Source organism: Meleagris gallopavo, chromosome 28, assembly GCF_905368555.1.
Source record: "Meleagris gallopavo chromosome 28, MGAL_WU_HG_1.1, whole genome shotgun sequence".
NCBI lineage: Eukaryota > Metazoa > Chordata > Aves > Galliformes > Phasianidae > Meleagris > Meleagris gallopavo.
The window spans coordinates 3041343-3064031 of record NC_139431.1 but is presented as its reverse complement, the minus strand read 5'-3'; positions in this window follow the sequence as shown (position 1 = coordinate 3064031).

Below are 22689 nucleotides of genomic sequence, written 5' to 3'. Positions count from 1 at the left end.
AATTTAAAAGAAAACACTGCCTCTGTTCTCTTCCCATTCCCCCTTTGGCAATGGGAGTTGGCTTTTGGTTACGCACCTGGTTCTGCAGCTTAGTTAAATATCTGGCTCTTCCACATTAACCCATCTGGCTTTTTTTCTTCCTTTAGAGGCATTGATTTGACTGTGGGATGTACCCTTGGCAATCCTGTGCATCTTTCCTTCGAGTCTGGCAGCAGTGACTGCCTGGGGAGCAGGGCTGCTGTGTGCTCCAGCCATCACAGGGTGATACAGCAAAGCACAATGTTAAGGTTTTCAAATCCTTTGGTCTGGTTTTGCTATTTTGTTCTTGCGCTGCTCTTTTAGCCTTAAGAAATGAAACAAAGCGTAAGGAGAAAAAGGATGGTGAAGGGTTTAATTCTGTCTTTGCGGCAGGGAACGTTTCCATGAAAGCATTTTCTTCTTTAAGAAAGAGATAATTGTACTGTTTTGTTCTCGTTCAGCTTGCTTTAGTTGCTTCAGGAGTTATCATATGCTCCAGACCCAATGAGAACAGCCACAGCTGTACATTGCCCTCTTGGTGCTGATCCCAGGGGCTGCATCCGTGTGGGCACCTTCATGCTGCTGGGCTTCTCTCACTCTATCATGTCCTGGTGCCCGTTTATTCCCATGCAGGAGCAGTGCTGCAGCACGGTGTTGGCTCATGCTTCCCTCAGCAATGCTGGGGGAGGTTTTGGGGCACCCAGCTGCTGCCCCGTTGGCTTTCTAAGCTTATCAGTGTCTCTCATCCTCTGTTTGCTTTGGGACGTTGCTATCCAGCCAGTGTCTAGGAGGAACCCTAAAAGCCAAATGCCTTTATGTGCAGTGTGACAGACCGGTAGGTGAGATCTATAATGAGCCATGCTTTGGTTATCAGTCAGCCCAACAGATGATTTAAAGTAGAGTTTTGGCTGAGATTTGGTTGGGCTCGGTGGCTTTGAGCTGTGAAGTCCATCTCAAATCTCACCCAGTGCAGTTATTTGGACCAAGTCCTGGGTTCCAGACCAGTCAGCTTCTCAACTGCTATGCAGAGCAGGCACTGTGCTCACGGATTGCTTCAGAATGGAAACTCTTGGTGTGCACGTGGATCTGCGGCTTCATCTGACAGCAAAAAGGCAGGTTGTATTGTCCTCCTGACAAGATGAAGGCAAGAGTAATTTAGAAATAAGCGTTGTAAGCTGATGTATGTGGCCACTGCTGGGGAGTGCACTTCTCAGCTTTATGCTGGGGGAGAAGGGAGGCAAGGAAGAGAAGCCTTAGCATCTGCCCTTACACAGAATGGACTTTAGGTGGCAAAGATGATATTCCTAAGTTGCCTGTGTATTTGGATAACTTGGTGCTGCCTTGCTAGGAGCATCTGGCGTTGCTTTAGCCATCATTTTACAAAGGGCTCTACTTCTCTGCACACAGCTGTGCTGTAGGAACCCCGTTTGCCTGTTCCCAGGCTGGAGCCCTGCTGCTGTGTGCCACTGATGGAATGAGAACTGATGGCAGAAGCTCAGGGCTAAGGAGGGGACGTAGCAGGAAGCTGGTAGAACTGAATCATACATGAAGATATACGTCTGTAGAGAGCTGTGTTGTTTATACTATAAAGATGTACAGAGGAACATAGTGCAGAATGGAAAACTAAATTACAGAGAAACCTATTACCTGGAAAATATGGAGGTAACATTCCTCCCACTGTTCTGTTGTTTAGAGCAACACTAAAAAGTTGCCTTGCACTGTAACAGACCTTCTGAAGAATCTGATAACTCTTGTGGGTGGGAGGGAGAGCGTCCAGGGAGCCTATGGACTACAGGAACAGTGTATTTGTTTTTTACTATATATTAAGAAAGCCACGAACAGTAGGCTGAGCCTCTTTGAAAATGTTATGGGCACACATCTGTCCCTACCATGATAGCAAATCAAAGCATGGATGAGGAAGGTAAATGAATTGCACTGCTTTAAGCCTGACATAATAGGAGATCCAGGCTCCTAAATCACATCAAGTCCCAGCCTTAGGAAGGCACTGATGCTGTTGTCCCTCCATCTAGAGGAAGCACACTGCCTGCACTCCTAAAAGACTTTTCCTAAAAGTTGTTGCATTTGTTTCCTTGCCTCTACCTGACTTGGACCGCCTGTGCAAAGCTTCACACGGTGTGCAAATAGAAGAGAATATTAGATCTCATGTCTAGGCAAACAAAGCAAAATGAAGGCAGTTCTGCAGCTGGCAGACTGCTGCTTGAGCATGACTGCACATCAGTATGCAGCGTGCTGCAGTGCGTGGGGGTTCAGAAGCAGCTGGGTCTGACTTCTCCTACGTTCATATTTAGGGCACGGACGGGAGCACTGCTGACAGCTCTGGCAGTATTTGCAGATGGAGCTCTCTCCTAGTTCTTTCAATTAATCTATTTATGATTTCGTGCAGGTTGGGTTTCATTTCCTGCAGTGACACTTTTGTTGCCTTTAGCGTGTGCCAGCACGTTCCCTTCAAACAGACGTGCTTCTTCATTATCCCTTGCAGCAGCAGCAGCTCCTCTTCCTGCAGCAAACCTCGAGCCTCCCAAAATGGAGAGATGCAGGGAAGCTGCATGGGGAGGCTTTGCATGGGGGAACACCAACAGGAGTGTTTGCAGTGTTGGTATGGGTGGGTGTTGTGGCCAGACAGCAGAGCACTCCTGCCTCCTCGCTGGGGGCATTGCTTGGTGTTTCTCCCCCAAAGAAAGCAGAGTTGATCACAGAGCTCAGTGGTGGCTTTGCCCTTTCAGTGCCAGTTTCTACGTCATGGATTTAGGCACAGACATTTCCTTGTGCAATCGCATGCACTGCTGGGATGGAGCAATCGCTGTTTATGAGTATGTTTGTGTCTCCGTGCTGCGAACAGCACTGGTGGTTCCGACTGTCATCCTTATGAAACGACAAGTGCTGACAAAGCTGAGTGTTAAAACGTGGTCATGAAAAATATGAGTTAACTTTGGATAAGTACCGTTGGCTTACGGAGGGTTTTCATTGTATTCTAGCTTTTACTAACTCCCTTTACTGGCGGTGTTAAGCCAGGGTGTGGCAGAAGTGGATTTGTATGGCTTGAGCAAAACCAAAAAAACTCCACAAGATGTGTTTTCTGGGCTCTTCTTAGTAGTTACAGAGAGGAGAAGTAGGGAACAGCTTTATACAAGATGCAGCAACTACTCGTGGCTCTGTGCTGGGTGGAGAGCATCTCCCAAGCATGTGGCACGTGCAATTAGGAGAATAGCTTTAAAGTGAAGAGTTGGGGGCTCACATAACATCCCTGCTCCTGGCTCAACCCGCTCCCCTCCACATGGGCATGGAGCTGTTCCCTCTGCATCTCTATGACCTGAGATGCCTGTCTCCAGCACCAGTGCAGCACTGAGCTCCTTCCATGGGACGCACTTTGATTTTTGGAGGTCAATGGCAGCCAGATCCTCCTCCCAGCCCGCTCCTCCGATCTGTTCCAGCACGCTGAGCTGCAAAGCTTTGTCAACTAATTCTTGGCCTTTTGTCTGCAGCTTGTGAGTAACATGAGCCCTTCCCTTAGGGATGTGCAGTTACATGCTGGCTTATCGAGCAGTGATCCCAGCCGGGGACACGCCTTTGGGAACGTTCCTTTCTTCAGCATTATTCAGCTCCGTGTTGTCTTGACTTGTTCTGTGCTGCTCTCCATCATAGCTATGTGCAGTGAGCAAACCGTCTGTGCCAGCTTCCAGTGCATGATAGAGCCCACTGAAATCCAGGGAAAAACGACCTTTGGCTGTAAGCATGTTGGTTTAGTGTGCTGTGGATGTGGGCTCCTGCAAAGCTGGGAAAATGCTGCCTAGATTGTGAATTCATATCTATAGGTCCTGGCTTTATTTGGGTGTGTTTTGTTAACATCTGGATTCTTCTATACGGCATCTCAATTGATAACTTGAGGTTTCATTCTTCTGACCATCTCTGGTACTGGCAGCTGTGGAACACAGCCTGAAATCTGAAGCATGCTGTGCTGAAGGGGAAAAACAATCACTTCCATTTCTAGTGCATCTGTAAGCAGTGTTTCCAAAGGCAAAGTCACCTTATGGACAGCCTGTGAAGTTTGCCTTACAAACCCTGCATCGTGTCCTGCCTGGAAATGAATGGAATAGGATCAGGAATCCCAGCACTGGGATGGGGTTGGGCTCAGGTTTGGGGTGGCAGAGGTGCCCCCCCCCCCCAGCCCTCTGCATCCTGCAATGTGTGGGAGCTGCTGCAGCAGTTCAGAGCTGTCTGTTAAGATGCAAAATGGGCGATTCTAATCGTTCTGCATCATGGCTGATGTTGTTTGTGTAGATCAGGAGAACGGGGGAGTGTTTGGGTATGTGTGGCTTTCATTGAGCAGGAGATAAGAGTTCAGAGAAATATTTAATGCCTGCCTCTTTGTTGGAAGTCAGTGGGACTGAGGCCTAGCCAACATAATGTTACTAATTGACTTATTTTGGTTAGAAGCGTGTTTTTACATTTATTTACAGGCATCCCCACGGGTGGCAAGCTGTGAGATGGCTGCACCCCAGTGGAGATGACTCCTCCAGGTTTACCAAAACAGCACGTTGGTAAATAGCATCAGTGTAACCCTGCAAGCACACAGCACGGACTTCCTTGCCTTCAGACTGGGGTAGCTGGAGCCTAAAAGCTCTGTGGGCAGCATCTGAAGCGTGTGCTGTAAGTTGCATCTTCTTGCAGTGCTTTGCAGAGCTGGGACCCGGGCCTGCATGTGTTTGCAGTGCTGGCTGCCTCCTCTGCAGGGAAAGGGGCTTCTGCTTCAGCCTTTCCCACTATGGGATGCATAGCTTCAGGGTTTGCTCATGAGCAATGGCTACTGAAGTAACTTTGCCCACACCTGTGGGGAAAAAAATAATAAAGAACTGCAGGATTCCTTGCAAGTGATGTGCTGTTATTACCTTCCAGCATTATGCAAGCAAAAGACAAAATAAATAAATACTGTGAGCTGTCTGCTTCTTTTGCGTTACTTACTGTTGCATATCCTCACGCTCTTCTAAGCTGATTTTTGATGGCGAGAGTTATAATGAGATAAAGAGAGGCAGCTCAAGTGTGATTGGGATCCCTTTTGCCTTTTTAAAAATTGAAGGTTTCTAACTCTCAGCTAAATCCCAACCATGTGAAGCCATGTTTTACATTCTGCCTTTTTGCAAAACGTGTTCTGTAGGGGGCATTTGCAGGATTCCAGTGTGCCATTCTTCTATTAATGATTTAGAAAAATGTGTTAGATTGCCTTTCTTGATGTTACCTGATATTTTCATGTTCTGAGAGAGCGTTTTTGGACGTGTGAGAAACCGGTGTTACATGTAGATGTCCCTGGTGACTGGAAAAATGGAAACATTGCTCCTATTTACAAGAAAGGGTGGAAGGACGACCTGGGGAACTACAGGCTGGTATGCCTCACCTCTGTGCCTGGGAAGCTCATGGAACAGACTGAACAGTTCCTCCTGGAGGACTTGTTAAGGCACGTGAGGGATGAGTGGGTGAGCTGAGACAGCCAGCATGGCTTCACCAAGGGAAGGTTGTGCCTGACCAACCCGGTGGCCATCTGTGATGGAGTGATGGCACGAGTGGACAAAGGGAAGCAGCACAACTGAGTGCCTGGGCTTCTGCAAGGCCTTTGACGTGGCCCCCTACCACATCCTTATCTTTAACTTGGAGCTTTGCCTCTTTGACAAAAGTGATTTGACGAAAATTCTTCCTTTGCCCCTGCAAAGCAGAGCCAGAGCAACAGCTGAGCTCATAACTAATCAAGAGAATTCACACCAAAACAGTGCTCCCTCCCTTCAAACTCCTTTATCTGGGGATGGCTGCGTTCAGCGTGCAGAAGTTATTGCAGATCTCCACCAGAACAAGGAAACAAAAGATTGAGCTGAAATGTGGCAAGTCTTTCCGTGCCCTCCCTGTGCCCGAGGCCCTTTGTGGCACTGCTGGGCTGTTCTGACATGAGACCTGCAGCTGGAACTGGGGGCAGCTGGGGTCCTTAGTGCCCATATGGGTGCCTTGTGCCCATGTACCAGGCTGTCTGTCAGCTGCTTCCAGCACAAAATGGACTGCAGAAGCCCTGCTGCATGCATGTCTTTGAATCACAGAATGGCCTGGGTTGGAAGGAACCTCAAGGATCACGAAGCTCCAACCCCCTGCCACGTGCAGGGCCACCAACCTCCCCATTTCATACCAGCCCAGCTGCCCAGAGCCCCATCCAGCCTGGCCTTGAACGCCTCCAGGGATGGGGCATCGTTGGCTGGTCCTTCATTAAGGGAAGTTTTGGGGCATCTGCCACAAATTTTACAATAATTCCCTCTTTGGAACAAGTCTGAATACAAGCAGTGCTGGTCAATGACTTGCACTTAGCAGCAACTGTCCTTCAGTATCATCCAGCAGCACTCAATAGCACAGCTAAGCTCTCATCCTCATTGAGTTAATTTCTGTCTGGGCAGCAGACATGAAGCAACTCGCTCCATCAATGTATTGCTCAGGAATTACTGCAGCAGAGGCATCGGGCAGCCAGGGAAGTCTGACAGCAGGCACTGTCTTGCAGGTGGATGCAGTTTCTCAATCACATGCGGATTGTTCATTGTCTGCACTTGGCAAAACCTCACAAAGCCAGTGGATCTGAGCAGCTAGCTTTTGCTCCCACTGCAAAGCAGAGATGAATTCGACCCATTGGGTTCCATAGCTGTGTTTTTTGTTTGTTTTTTTCTTTGTGCAGTGCTGTGTCTGCCCATGGGTATGCAGTGAGCTGGTGCTTTCCAAGCTCACCCAGCTGGCAGCATCCCCTGTGTGCACAAGGTGCCCAAGAAGGTTTGCCAGGAGCTGCCTGGGCTCTGCTTTGTGATGCACAGGGGAGCACAGTGCACGCTGGCCATACATTCAGATCTCCCTGATGCTGCAGCAGAGGCTGTATGTGATGTATAGAGGATGTATGGACATGCAGTATCCATAGGGGATGGTTTCTGCTCTCTGGTGACTCACTTAGACGTGTTAGGTATGTTGTGGAGGAGTGGTGGTATGATCTCACCTTTGCTCTGCGTCTGCTTTGAGCAGCCTGGTGAGGGACCAAGAGATATCAGTATTCGTGTTCCTGCTGCTCATGTATTCTGCTGCTGGTGTGTTGAAGTGTGGATTACAGTGTACAGAACCACTAAGTATATGCAGAAGTTCTAGGAGGCAGCGGGCAGCGGAGCAGTTCCTGCTGCTGAGAGCAGTGCAGAGCTGAGGGCAAGCAATCACTTTCTCATTTTGCTTATATATAAGCACATAAATAAAACATGGGTCCAGTAGGTATTGGTGGAGGAATAAAGATCAGTACTTAAAACCTAACTGGAAAAAAAAAAATAAAACTATGACCTATTTTCAGGTATTTTCAGGTTTATAAATGTATAATAAAAATAAAATAACCTTGGTAGAAATCATAGTTCGTTACCTTAGGGAGAACGCAGGATGCTTTGAGGCGGGCTGGGAGTTCTGCTTTTCCATCCAAGTTCTGTGAATGCAGAATATCTTTCTAAGGGGTTCAAACTCATTTGTATTTTAAAACTTCTTATTCAGAAGTGCAGGACCAGAGGCTACCCTTCAGCTGGCATCAATCTGCCTGCATGGAGATAAACTGATTTATGCTGGCTGAAGATGTGGCCCTGGATATAAGAGATGGAAGCAGGTGGATGTAATTTCTCTAAATTTCTACTCAAGCTGCACATGCCTGGAGCACCAGAAATTGAACAGCACTTTCCCTAAGAGTAAAAAAGTTATTAGCTTCATATTTGTGTTAGTGCTTCACTGCCCTCCCTCTTGACTTGATCATCACATGTAGCCACAGGCTGTCTCTGGCAATGACTCTGTCTCCCCAATAAAATTAAAAATCACTTTTGTTTCATATCTTTTTAATAAGATGTGTCCTTTTTAATAAAGGACTCTGCTCTTTAGCGGGTGATGCGCCGATGAGCAGCAGGCTCAGAGATTATTGCCTTTCCCTGATTTGAATTTCTCTTTCTGCATTTCAGCTGTAACAATAAAGCAAAATAAGAATCCCCAAAGGCTGTGCGTGCAGCACTAACGTGGTTCTGCTGCCACTGTGGGTTGAAATGGATGCCTGGTGTAAGTGGGTGCGTGGCTGTTGTGTGCTTGGGTGTAAGGAATAGATTTTGATGCTGAATGTATAGCGTAGGAATGAAGAGAGGCACAGGTTTGGGAATGCGTGTATGGGTCAGCTCTGCAACTTTCAGTGAAGTTAATGGTGCTCTGCAAGCTGAGGATCAGCCCTGTCGCACACAGTTAGTGCCTTCAGGCTGAGTGCTCGTAAAAGAAATAGGGACAAGGTGCAGTAATGTGCAGGAAAGAAATGTGTGCACAGTGGGGAGATTTATTTACTTCTTGAGACAAACAGGGCAGATGCTGGTCTTGTCAGGATCTGTCTGGGTGTAGGTCACTGCTTTGCTTTCCTTGTTAGTGGGCACAGTATGAGATAGCTGTGTAGTGTGGTCCCAGAGCTTCCCCTGTTTGTGTGCATGCTCCTGTCACCCCGTCTTCTTCCAGCTGGGAAGGAATGAAGGCACGCACGTGCCGCAGTGGAAGGATGTCTGTTGATTTTTTTAATTCTTTATTCCTGTAAATGAGACACGATTTTCTTTAAACTATCCTGAATTTGCTACAAACAGAGACCTGGATGGAATCTGAGTGCATCACTGCCCTTCCATGGTGCAGCCCGGTGCTGGGATGTCAAATCCCCCCTGAGATGTGGGCTCAGTGTGCCTCCACTCTCCAAGCCCAGAGCAATTTGAGAGTGTTAAAACTTCCTTTAATTAAACCTGAATAAATCTTGCTGCCGCTCGTGTGCTGTGGTTTCTGGGGTTTTCCAGCACAGAAAAGCATATCTGTGGGCTATGTTTTCCAGGATGGCAGAGGGAAGGTGATACAGTTGCAGCTGCTTTGCATGCTTCTGATCCTCAGGCTCTTCTGCGTCAGTTCATTCCAGTGGCACAAGTTAGGACAGCACTGCTCTGTGCTGGGAGCTGCGGGGTTTGGGATGCTGCTCCTGCCCTCCTGCTGCTCTGCTGTCTCCCTTTGCAGGTATGCAGCAAGCAAAGTCCCAAATGGAAAACAGCCAAAAATCTCAGCAGGTTTGCTTTTGCTTATTGGTGACCTATGGCAAATTTGGTGTAAAACTAATCGTGGCATTGCTTTGACACTTAATTAAGACATGAGAAGGTGCAGTTAATGTTGAGCTATCCCTCGTTGTAGGATATCTTACATAAATGCCCATCCTGCACCCAAATAAATCAGACAAGATCTCTATGGCCGCACTGTCCTTGAAGCTTTGCAGCACTCCTTCGTTTCGGCAGTGTACCACAAGTGTGTGTTAGTGGATGGAGCACCTGAGCTTGTCTGAAAACCAAAGCTGAGAGCACAGAGATGTGGCAATTCCTGTGCAGTGAGAGTGCACGGCTCTCACTGACTGCAAAGTGATCCTCAGCAGCCCCAGCATTTACAAGACTGATTCAAAGCATGTTTAGATTGTAGTGCCAGTCTTCCTAGGGGCATTGTGAGCAAGTGCAAGGTCACTTTACCACTTCTGTTGTCTGGCTGCAATCTGTGCCATCTTGCATAGGAACGATGGACAGGCGTGGGATGAAGGCAGAGCTGCAGTGCCCTGAAATGCTCTGCAGCTCTCCACCAAGGGCACTTGCAACAGGGGCAAATGCTCACTTGTGCACTGCATGCAGATTGCTGCCAGCTTATCTCACCTACTGCCACCATTTCTGGGTGACAGTGAAGCTCTGCAGGTGTTTAGAAGGAGAAGTGAAGGAACAATGAAGGAACGTTTTGAATTTTATTTTATTTGTACTTGGGCAGGTAAATAGGAAGACAAGTTAACGTTCGTTTCTAAACTTTCGTTTAAGGCGTTATAGGTGTTCGTCTTTTGGAGCAGTGCATTCTTTCTGTCGTGGCTCTTCATCTCCTTCCTCCCACTGCTTTTCTGTGGCTGAGCAGTGATGGAGAGGAGTGGATTCCAGGTGTGTGAGCCATGAAACGTTTACTGGTCGAGGTTCAGAAATTCCTACCCTGAGGTGAAGGGGGAAGTCGGAGGGAGGAGAAGAAAAAGAAGAGAAATGAGAAAATAAAGTAGGCTCCAGCACCTGCCATGTAATGATCAGTTGTGTAGATAAGGCGGTTTTAAGGCGCATTCCAGACATCTGGGTCCTGCCCAGGCACAGCACAAAAGAAAAGGGAGACTTAAAACAACAGCCAGCTCCTCCTAGCCCTGATCCGGAGCGCACACAGGAGAGCAGTTAACCCCAATGGAAACCTTTCTCCTGGCCCGTGTTTTCCTTCCAGGTTTAACTCTACCCCGGCTCTGAGCACACACAGCCTCTCTGATCACGTTGATGTCTGTCACTGAGGGTTCAAGGTGCAGGACATGAAGGGCTGGGGCTGCCCTGGAGGAGCTGGAAGCTCTGTATGGGGTCGGGTGAATGCCACATCCTCGTCAGACACCCCTACATTGGTACTCATTCATTAAAAAAAATCAATTAGAAGCAATTAGACGTTTCTCCCTTGGAAAGATTCCCTGTAGTTATCCCTTGTGTATGTGCCTCAGAATTAAAGGAGGATGAGAGCTGGACGCTGTGCTCTGAGCAGCACTTAGCATTGCACAGGACCTGATTCTGCTCCCCAGAGCGTGGTGAGAAGGCAGGATGCTCCTCAGCCTCTGTGCTGGCTTTTCCCCTCTTGTTTTTATGCTCCTGAAACAGATTTGCTCCCACGGGAGCTAAGGATGAGGCCTTTATGTGTTCTGGGGATGCTGCTGTAAATTTACATCTCGGAGGTGCGTGGCACATGTCTTTGGGTGACAAGGGGGATATAAAGTTGCTAATTCACTGGGATTTGCCCAGGTGAGAACAGCAGGAGGAACAATGGGTAATTGTAGCAGCATCTTAGGAAAATGCTGCTGCGATAAAAGCGGAATCACCCAGTAAAAATGTGTCATAAAGCTCCTAAATTTCAGCTTCACTTGTCATGCTGTCGCCAAGCAAATTTGTTCTCTGTTGGACTGTAAAGAATCAAGTGGTGAACACTGGCATTTGGTGCCGGAATGGGAACGTATCTCTGCAGGACACAAATCTTATCTGGGAACGCAGAGGAGACGTTTGCTTCTTTGGGGAAGATGGGTGTCTTTAGGAAGTAAGAGAATCACTGCTTTGATTGCTTTTAGAATTCCCTAAAAATAATATTGGTGTGTGTTTGAGTAAGCATGAAGGTAACAAGACCATTCACTGTGCTTGTGTACATGGTAGAGCAAATAGAAGGATTTAAGTAGTCACCATTGCCCCAGCTCTGCTTCTTTCTGCAGTTATGGCACTGTGCTCCAGTTAATCACAGCAACAATATTTAATTTATATAAAATCAAATAACAGTTTTGCTCCTGAGGACCTTCCTGAGGTTTCCTATGCCTGTGTGTAGGGCTGTAAGTGAACAGAGGATGCAGGTCGGGGCGATGATCCGAGCAGCAGAGGTGGCACGCAGCTCCCACAGGGCTCTGCTGCATTGCTGCCTGCTGCAAGGGCAGCACATCCCATGTGCTTTTACTGCATCTGCACCTTGCGTGTGTGCTGGTTCCTCACCTGGGGTTGTAGCTGCACCTCGCTCTTAGTCACCTGGGACAACACAAAGGGGAAAAATAGCACTTAATAGCACCTTTTTCTTTTTTCCCCTCCTTGCTATCCCTTTCTTCCACGTAAACTCATGGGAGATGGACAGAACCCTGTCTGTGCGTGGCTTCAGGAAAGCAGTGGCACCAGCAGTGAGTCACTCAGAGATGGGATGGATGGTCCTCCATGCAGCTCCTCCATTTCTTCAAATAAGGATCAAAAAACCTTTTTTTTTTTTTTTTTTTTTTTTTTTTGGAAATGAAGATTTGACAAGCTGTGATAAATGTGTGTGTGAACTGCTGGAGGCAGCTCTCTTCCTAACTACAGGTGATGACTTTTCCTTGCATTTCTCCCATCTCCCCAGAGCCTGTTGGAAGTGGGAGCATCTCACCTCATCGGTGGAGCCGTATTCCTGTAGTTGATTTGGCCAACGGTGGAGATGTTGGAATTTTGTTAGAAATGAATGTGAAATTCAAATTAATGTCAACATGGAAAATATGTCAATACTTGAAATAGCTGAGCTGAGGGCTGTTGCTTCCCCCTTGGGTGCACAAAGGTATGTATGTATCATGGCACTCTTGAGCAGGCAGTTTTAAACAGCCTTTAAAATACGTATTCAAATCAATTTAAAGCAGGCTAAAGCCCACGGAAAGGTTAAAATATCTTTTGAGCCATTTCCCAAATTTTAGCTCCCTTATCTTAATGCACTGTATTGCTTCCTGCCCATTTAGTCCATTTCTATTCAACTCATGGAAGTTTCCTTATAATTACTTGGCCCCATCTGATTCCCTAAGGTTCCGAAATGCAAAACAATTCTTCACAAGACAGAGATTGCTTTTTACAAGCTTTAATGGGAAGTAAAAAAAAAAAAAAAAGAAAAAAAAGAAGGAAAAAAGGCATTAAAATGATGTGATCTAAGGTAGAGATTCAGCGCTGAACCGTTTTCTATATATTTCTATATATTTTCTATACAGCTGCATTTAGCAGAGAACAGATATTATGTGGTTTCTTGAAAGAGGGGGGCTGAGTCTGCTCTTGCTCACCCTGGTAACAAATTACCTTTGACACGAGCAGAGCAAACTCTTAAGAGTGTGCAGAGTGACATCTTTTCACTGCATTCAACATAATCTATGCAGTCTGAGGATTATGCTAAGAATGATATCCTGATGTAAATGAGAACATTGACATCCATCACATTGATAAAGCTATCAGACCCAGCGGGTTCTGAAGGTGTGGGGGATAAGAAAGGGCATTTGTGTTTTCTCTGTTGAAACATTCCTTCATGTGATGTAATTTTCCACCCATATATCTGTCATTAGAGGCAGAAATTGCGTTCATTTTCACCAGTCAAAAAGCTGATGTTGAGTACTGGCCCTCCTTTGCTTCTCTTGCTTTATCTATCAAATTGATGATGGGCTTTTCCAGGTGCAAAACTCCTGAAGTTTCAGGTGTGAGAGACAAGGAGGAAACTTACAGCTGCTGTAGCAATCTGTGCTGATGGCATGGCACAGCTTGTAGAACTCAGTGGCTTTATCTCATACGCTGCGATGCAGCAGTGAAGTTAAGGGTGACATTAGCAGAACTGCACTGTCTGGCGTAGCACTTTCATTCACACAGGCAAGTCGCTTTGCAGACACGATGCCAGACTGCGAGGTGTCTGCAGGCTCTGGGAGGGCTGAAGGGGATTTGCCATCGTTGTTTAGGATTTGTTTGCACTGACATGCTTCATGCCCGAGCAGGGCTGTGCTCTGTGCAAAGCAGCACTGAAATGGGAGCAGCAGATGGAGTGAGCTGAGAAAAACAGATGTAGTCAGTGGAGAGGCAGAGGTGCAAAGCTCCTTGCATGGGTCAGAGTCCCAAAGCAGCATCAGCTCTGCTGCTGCCCATGGGCAGCTGTGGGCTTCCTGCAGCTCTGGCCTGAGCAGGGCAGGGCACTGAGACACGGAGCTCTGTCTGGTGCAAAGCTATTGGGTGTGTGGGTTTGCTGGTGCTCCTGACAGCCTGGGGAGGATGATATATGAGCAGTGCGTCTGCCCAGCGTGTGAGAAATAGGATGAGAGACAGTGAAAAGTTGCAAGGGAGCTGTTAGCCTAGAGATGCACATTGTGAGCAGAGATGAGGAGCGAGGTTTGTGGTCCCTCAGAGCTCTGCGCTGTGCATGGAAGAGCACTCTGCAAGCTCCTCTTTCCCTGGAGCACTCATGGCTTCGAGGAAGATGTGAGGGTATTAATGCTGTGACCAGGCCAGGATCAAGAGGTGGAAGGAAAAGGATATTTGCTGGGGAACTTGGAGCGTGCTCATCTTCTGAACCAGTTTTGAGGATCTGTGCTCCCAAAAGGAGCTTCCATGCACGGTGATGCTGCAGTGCAGGTGTACCATGCTGTCTCACTCACATGATGTACAATCGGGCTCTTTGCCTGCTCCTCCCATCCCCTGGGATTATGGGAACCACAACTTGTCACTGCAGAAAGGAGCTTCAATATTTTATGGGAAAAAAAGCGTTTTAACACATGGCTTTGGTGAATATCAGCTTAATATAACTGTGATGTAAAAGAGCCTTTCATTGCCTTTTATATTATGCCTCTCTATCACCTGCCCTATGGGTTTCCTTGCTTTCCATCTCACAAATCCCATTACTTATTAATTTCCCCATAATGCATAATAGAGGTAGAAAAGCATATAGCATCCCATTCAGCAATGATTTACAAGTCTCTTAGTTCTGAAGCAACATGAGAAAGAGCAGACGTTTTATGAGTTTCCTCTGGATGTTTTCCTTGGAAAAATACATAAAGCATTGCATATGAACTTCAGGCTTCTTTGGGCATGATCTCATGACTACAGCTATTGCAGCTCTGCTGAAGATGCAATCTGATGAAGTTTACAGAAGCACAGTCGGGGCAGAATTAGCAAGATGGTGAGCAAGATATACCTCATGCTCATTATGATAATGGCTGTAATATCCATGGAAATGCTGATGGGCTTTGCTTTGAGAGGAAGAACTGCAGGCAAAGAACAAACACACAAAAGAGCATTATTTACCCACATTCTCAATCAGGCTTTTGCTAACACGTTAATCTCTCTACAGAGGGCCCATGAGAAACTTTGGTTCCCTCGGCGCTTGGAGAAAATGGCGAGCACGTTCCATGAATCAGAGGGGCTCATTTAGGAACGAAGACACTATTACTCATCCTGCTCTGGCATGAGTGAGCATCTGGCAGCCTGGTCTGAAATTCTGTGAAGACAACAGGAGGCAAAAGAAAAAAAGCTCTAACTCCAGTATACCTCTTGTCAGCTCAGCAGGCAGCATATGAGAATTGGGAGGAGGCAGCACAAAGACAGATCTGCTGAGCTGAGCCTTTATGTGCTTTGCTTTCTGTTCCCATCTATCTGCTCTTTCCAGCTTTTTTTTTAGTAGAAGCTCGGGATCACAATACAATGAACAAAGACAGATTCTCTGGGTTTCTTCTGCTCTGGGAGCTGAGTTGCAAAAAGGTGAGCAGCCCCAAGCAGGCTGAGCCTGCATAGCGCGTGGATGTGGGTTTGGTCAGATCTGCTTCTGTGTACATCAACCCCGGATGGTTGATAATATGCAGGAGTTTACCGTACTGTGCTCCATTAGGGTCTGAGCAAAGTATCTCGATTAGGAAATCAAGGCTGATTTTTAATTTTAATGCTAGCATTCCACGTTCATTTACAGCGTTCAGCGTTGTGTCCTCTGTCCTTTATCCATGCACAGCGGTGAAGCTTAGGCAGAGCAACCCAGTGCACGTGCACGTTGTTTGTTCTCCTACAAACAAATACCTGAAGTCGCTGTCAGCTGGGGGAAGCTCGAGGTGTTGGAGCACCGTCCCACCTCGCTGTCCTGGAACAGCCCCAGGCTTCTCCTCCACCTGTGCTGCTGCTGATCAGAGGATGCTGCCTCGCTACTCGAGGATTTCTAAGCAGGCCCAGCGAAGCACAAAGCAACATCTTAGCAGCACTTGTGTCATTTCCTTCTTTTTCCAAGCAGCTGAGGTGGGAGCGGGCAGGAAGGCGGGCGGTGGAATGTTCCCTGCACAGACTTGCAGCCGCCGCAGGAATGCACGCAAGACGCAACACGCTGCCCTGATTGTCTGCCTTCATTCCCCTCCAGGTGTAGGCAGCTGCTGGTGCTGCTCTTAAAGTTTAATATGACATTTTTCTAATTAATAGTGTTTCTCACTGCCTTTCTTTTGTCTTTTTTTTTTTTTTCTTTTTTTTTTTTTTCCCCCCTCTCCTTCTTTCCCTGCCATTTTCCTATGGCCGCTTGCTTTTATCAGGCTTCCTGAGGTGGGCATTCCTACAGGCATAACTACATTGTCGAAACAATCTCATTGTTGTATTTGCTCATTTCCTCATCGTGGCAAAACCTTCTTGTACAAAAAAAGTCATTTTCTCCTGCTCCTTTCCCCTAGATATTCTGAATTGATTCCTCCTCTTATATTACAGATGAAATATTCCAAGAACAATTGAACTAATATTAGTTCTGTCAAGCTTAATCTGGGTGCATTAATCTAGGATATAGGAGGGGATCAGATCCAGAGAACCCAGTCTTCCTTCTGTATGAGAGAACTGGTGAATAGAAGGGCGATGAGCGTTGACTGAATTTTGAGCAACTGAGAACAGGAAAAGAGTTTTCATTCAGTATTTGGGATACGGCATCTTTTAGCTGAGATTGCAAAGGCTACAAGCAAATGGGAAGGAAAGAATGTTCTTTTCATTTTTCAGGAGCAAACAAACAAGTTTTTGTTCTTTCTTTTTTAAGGCTGTCTTAGTCGATGTATTTTTCCTGGGCTGGTGAGGCCAGGGGTGTCCATAGAGCTCCATGGGACCGGTAGCTGCTGTTTTCCTCAGTCTGAGATGAAGCATGCCTTGCAGTGCTGCTTCCTTTTTTTAATCTGGCAGAGCCTGAGGTGGCCAGTTTAGGTCCCGACATTTCAGCAGATGAATCACATCCTGGAGGCCACAGTGAAAATAATGAAGATTTGCAAGCCTAGGCTCAAATCTTCCCAGTCACCTTGAATAATCATAGAATCGTAGAATGGCCTGGGTTGAAAGGGAGCACAATTCTCATCCAGTTCCAACCCCCTGCTATGTGCAGGGTCCCCAACCAGCAGCCCAGGCTGCCCAGAGCCACATCCAGCCTGGCCTTGGATGCCTGCAGGGATGGGGCATCCAAACCTCCTTGGGCAACCTGTTCCAGTGCCTCACCACCCTCTGGCTGAAAAACTTCCTCCTCATATCCAACCTAAACCTCCCCTGTCTCAGTTTAAAACCATTCCCCCTTGTCCTATCTGAAGAGAATGATCAGCTGCCTTCACATCATTTCATGCTTTAGTGGTAGAGAATAGCGAGATATAAATTTTCTCCCAGAACAAAACCACCTTTTTATTATTTTTGCTGAGACATAATAGGTGAAGCAGTTCTTTTTGGTTTGCATTTCCTTTAGCTGATCTCTTCTAAATAAGCATCATTTACCTCTGTGTGTATTCTGCAGAGTTTCTCGTGCCTTTCTCTCAGTAGAAGTTTCAAAGGGATTACCAAATCAGCCTTGCTTTCAAACCATCTGGTTTCTATACTTCAAGTCAAGGTTTCCAAACTGTGTTGCTATGTCCCAAGCCTTCAAGGCCTTCTTTTAAGCTCTTCTGTCCTTTGAAATGCGTATGTCCAAGTGTGAAGTCCCCCAGAAAAATCTCCCTGTAGAAGAAGGTAATGTAATGATGGTAGGCAGTTCCATTTTTCCAAGAGAGCAGCTCATGTCAGTCGCCCCATGGGAGCTAAAATCTGCAGTGATGTATGCTGCCTTCTTCCTCTTCCCATCTTAAAAGCATTTCACGATGGTGACAAAATGACAGATCATTTAAAAACAAGGTAAGGAGATTAGAAAACAAGGGCATGGAAAATGATGCTTTGTGAACTGGTCAGGATTGATGCAGTGCTTCTTGTTTCCTCTTTGTTTATTTCTTTGCCTGACTTCTGTTACTGAATCACCCTGTAAATGCTTTGGGATCTCTCTGGGCGAGGACCATCCATTGAATTTCAGTACAGTGTTTGGCACAGAAGGATCTGGCTCTTCGGTTGAGTCCTGCCATAGCAGTGTTAATATTATTAGAAGCAACATATCTTCTTTCGTGCATCCCCTTTGCAGAGAGGTATTAACCAAATATCGACTTCAAAGGACAAATCTTTGTTCTAAATATAATGCTCAGAAGCATGTTATAGCCAATTATTTGCAATTAGAATTAAGGGAGAAACCCCCTTCCCCAAACTACCTGTAATTACAGCTGTTCCTTTCATGAAGTATGAATCCAGTAATTAAGTCATTTCAAAAGTTTTAATTCACTGGGTGATTAAGATGAAGTCTGCTGGGTGTTGCCTCTGTGCGTTTTGGGTCTCATGTTATCAATGCAGCTCTTAGCAGCAAGATTTTTCTATTGCTTCTCATGATGTGGAGGGGTGCTCCTGTAGCTTGCATTCGTTATTTGTGATGAACATTTAACTAAAAAAGCCTTGATTTTGGTAGCTGGAACTAAAAAAGGTTGATTTTGGTAGCTGGAACTGCTGGTGATGTTTCAGTTCGTCTCAATGAAGACGAGATCAGAAAGAAATGTGTTATTTTAAAGACTTTTGAAGACAATCTGTATTCCTCAAGATGATCTCTTGGCTGTAAAACAGTTTAAAGTTTGAGTGAAATGGATGGCTGAATGCTGAGAAGGCAGAGGTTGATACGCCGCATTGCTTTCCATCCCACTGGACAAAAGTGAGCAGAGGTGGTGGAAGCATTGGGGTGAGGGGACTTTAAGTAGTCCGTAGGAATGTTTTGGTTGTGCTCTTCATGTCAGGGAGCAGACTGTGTGTTTTTAACACTGGAGAAGGCAAAAGAGAAAACAGATTTGACAGATTGAAGATCAATAACGATAACACCAAATACACAGCTGTCAAATGCCAATGAAGTCTTGGACAAGTTTATCTGGCTGTAGATAGCAAGAGATGTCAGCACATTGGGTAGCTCAAATGTGTAAAGCATTAATTAAAAGCATTAAAAGAAAGGAAGGCATGGCAAGAGTGTAGGGATGTCTGTTGGCTCTGGCAGAGGTTGTGCAGCTGCTGGAAATGGGCTGCTGTACTGCGCTGTTAGAAAGCAGCGTTTTAAAGGAAAACAAAAATGCAACAGCTTCTTAAAAATAAAGTACTGAGATCAATTCTGAGCTGAGTAATAAAGAAATAATTGATGGTGATGATCTGATAGGGAAATGAGGGACATCAGTGGACAGCCATGTAAAATAAATAGTACAAGTGTTAGAGCTGTAGGCTTGCAAAGAATTTATATTTTCAATAGGAACTGTACTTGAATACAACCAAACCAGTGTGTGTGCAATAGAATAAGATGAGGAAGTAATTAATTCTTCTGGGAACAACAGTAGTTGCATAATGTTTCCGCGTTTTCCAATATATTATCATTATATAGAAGTATAATGGAAATGAAAGCATCGTATGTAACTTTGTAAATTATCATAGAATCACAGAATGGCCTGGGTTGAAAAGGACCACAGTGATCATCCAGTTCCAACCCCCTGCTATGTGCAGGTCACCAACTACCAGACCAGGCTGCCCAGAGCCACATGCAGCCTGGCCTTGAATGCCTCCAGGGATGGGGTATCCACAGCCTCCTTGGGCAACCTGTTCCAGTGCCTCACCACCTTCTGGGTGAAAAACTTCCTCCTGAGCTGAATTACTGAGGTAGGATATCCCAAGCATAATATCTATGATGTTACCAAGAGACACTTTCTGTCCCTCTTCTTCCCCTTTTTCTATTAAGTGATTGAGGTCTGTAATCCAGGCTGCCAGGAGATGCTCTGCCCATGTCTGGACACATCATTAGGATGGAGTCAGAATGGAAACCTCTCTCCCCAGCTTGTGAAGTTAGGAGGAGGAACAGAATTGATATTTTGAAATTGGGACTTACATTTATTGAGTTCATTGCACGAAGCAGACCTGTGTCTTCCTAGATATCGTTTGGTCTTCGATAAGAGGTTATATGTGAAATCTCTTGGCGACTGCATTAAGAGAAAGTGTGAGGTAGTTCCTTAAGCTCCTCAGATATTTTCCCATTACAATGTAGTTAGTGTTTTGTTAGGTTTCGTGATTCACAGTCCTACCTGAAGCATCCTCTGCAATCTGCTGTGTTGCCTATGCTGTACCATGCCTGCGTTCCTGGCTCTGTGGGAAGCAGAGGTGCCATCCATGAGGGGCAAACAAGGAGGTTCAGCTCGTGTTGGCGTTGGGGCTGTAGAAAATGTTTGTCTGGAAAAGTGTGTGAGTGAAGGGAGAAAGATCAGGGCTGCGTGTTTGTGTTTTACCACCTGATAGCAGCACTTACCTTTGAGTTTTTGTTTGGTTCAGTTGCAGATCAGGACTGATAAGCAAAATTTAAGGATACTCAGGTGTGTGGCCGTGAAGGAGGAGCCGTAATTTTTCTCCTCTGAGGTCACACTCATACACCTTTGTGCATACCCAGCAAGCAGTGAAAGGAGCAGATGCTTTTTCTTGCTATTTCATTGATGCTCAAGAGATTATTTTTAGATGCACCTTCAGCCAGAAAGAATCCTATAGTGGATAAATACAGTTAAAGACTTTTTTTTTTTTCCCTCCAGACTGGGAAATATCTGTCTGCCACCCTCCTCCAGCTGTGAGGACAGCATGAAAATCACCTGCAATCTTATTTTCAGGGGGATTGAACAGTCTGAGCTTCCAGTGGCTGCAAATGGAGCCGCACATTCCCAGTATATCTGAAGATGGGGCACTGCTCTGTGCCCCACTGCTCTGAGCGTCAGTGTCTGCTGCTTCCTGACTGCCTTTGAGGGCTTTGCTTCAGGTGTGAGCCGGATTTGGAGGAAAGTCTGATGTCTTGCAGGGCACTGGGGAAGCTTTGTGCTAGAAGTGGTTGAACGATCCGAGCCCCTTAAGGTCTTTCCACTTTTTCCTTATTCGGTCATACAGGTTTCTCTGCACTTTTTCCACCCTCCCCCCATTGCCTCTCCCTTTCCCCAGCGTAGGTAGCCACACATTTTGATTGAGGTTTAATCTCCTTTCTTCCTTCCTTTGCAAACCCACCTCCTCCCGCGCCCGGGGCGATCTGTCAGCTCAAATGCATCACAAATCAACTTGACAGAGGAGATCTCCCCTGGAGCCACAGCACTGCCAGTTGCTCCTGCAGATCCGCAGATAGAGAGGGTGGGGTGCATTTTCCACATAAAACCCGGGAGCATCTAAATGGAAGTAAATTTCCATTCCACTCTTGCCTTTGTTTCCAACTCCTGCTTTCTGCAAAGCGAATCCCAAGCCAGGGGAGGATGCAGAGGATCACAATTTGGGAGGAGCGCGATGGCCGTCCTCATGCGTGCAATTGCTGCTGCGTTCTGCAGTGCTGTTGAGGATCTTGGGCTGCTTCAAAAAGTTGAACCAACTTCACGTGCTGGCTGTTACTAGAGCAATGTGTAGAGTCGTGTGTTTTCTTTTTGACTTCTTTCTTGGTGTTAGCAGTATGGGAAGGTCTCTCGGACACAGCTGAGCTGTCACTAACACAAACCAGTGGCTGTTGGACCTGAATCAGCAGCTGCACTGACCTTAGGCAAAGGGCAGATCCCTTTTTGAGGAAAAGGACCAGGTCTCTCTTGTTTTTATCTCTATATTGTTACTATTGCAGGAAAAAAAGCTAGAAACTAGCCTTGGCTGTGCTGCTTTTTCAGGACTTATTCCGGGTGGCAGCAGAGCCTGCTTATGCATTCTCATGAGAACAGACCAGATATGCCATGCAAATGTAAGCATCTCCTTCCTCTCCTTAAAAGCCCGACTTCCATCTGTGAGTTGATTAGAGTGCTTGCAGGAACATTTGCTCACTCAGTTAAAGTCAGCAAAATGCTCCTATGACATACACGAGGACCCCTGCATGACTTTTATTCCAAAAGTTTATCACCACTGTGGCATCAGAAGAAGCTGCTCCTGTCTGTATCAACAAAATAATTCGGTTGGAGCAAGACAGAAGAAACAGAAGGAAAAGAGGCCCCCTCTGGCCATCTTGTCATGGCAAACTCCTTTGTGTGAATCTCTGAGTGTCAAACAGCATGACCAGACTGCTAAATCTGCTGCGGATACAAAAACTTTTGGAGGCAGAGTTCTTCCAAGTGCATAACCTTTCCTGCGATCCAGGGAAGTGAAACTGTTCCTATTATCCAGATTCAGCCAGAAGTCGAACGCTTACCATGTTTGATTTATTGGTTTTGTGAAATGCAGAGTCTTTAATGTTCAGCGCTCGGAGCGCACTGTAATTCTAGCTACATTATTACAGTCATGACCAATGTATGAATTATCTTCAAAGGCTTTGAGTTCCTCTTAGCAAGCTTTCCCAGTCCAGCTACCAAGTCAAAGGAAGCTGGGAGGTCTGTTCTTTCAAGGAAAGGAGCAAAGTGTCATAGGTCAAATGCATAGGAATGGCCTGGAAACACAGTGTAGAGAAAGCACAGGAATTACTTGTTAGCTCAGGAGCACTACTATTCACAGTACATAATTTTAATGTCTGGTGAACGGCTTCTTAGAAATGAGTTAAGAGTCCCAAAATCCCAGAATAGAAGTGGCTGCGTTAAAATTATCCTCCCGGCTCACTGCTTTGCTAAATGCATGGAATCCTGTAGGCCAAACTTGGACGTGAATGCAAGCATCTCTCCGAGCCGTGTTGGAATCAGCAGCACTGCAGAGGGTGTCTGTGCTCCATGTCCCTGCACAGCCTCTGCTCAGAGCTCTCTGCCTTCAGGAACTGTCACAACAGGAGCTATTCCCACCAGAATGAAATGCATTCAAAGTCATTTTTGGAAATGGTCTGGGCACAGCCTACTGTGAAAATGAGATGGCACAGAACTGATTAAATAATATTTATGCAAATACAAGTGTTGTCAGGGCGTTGTTTTCTTCAAGATCCAGCTTGTCAAAGACTTTTTTGGCT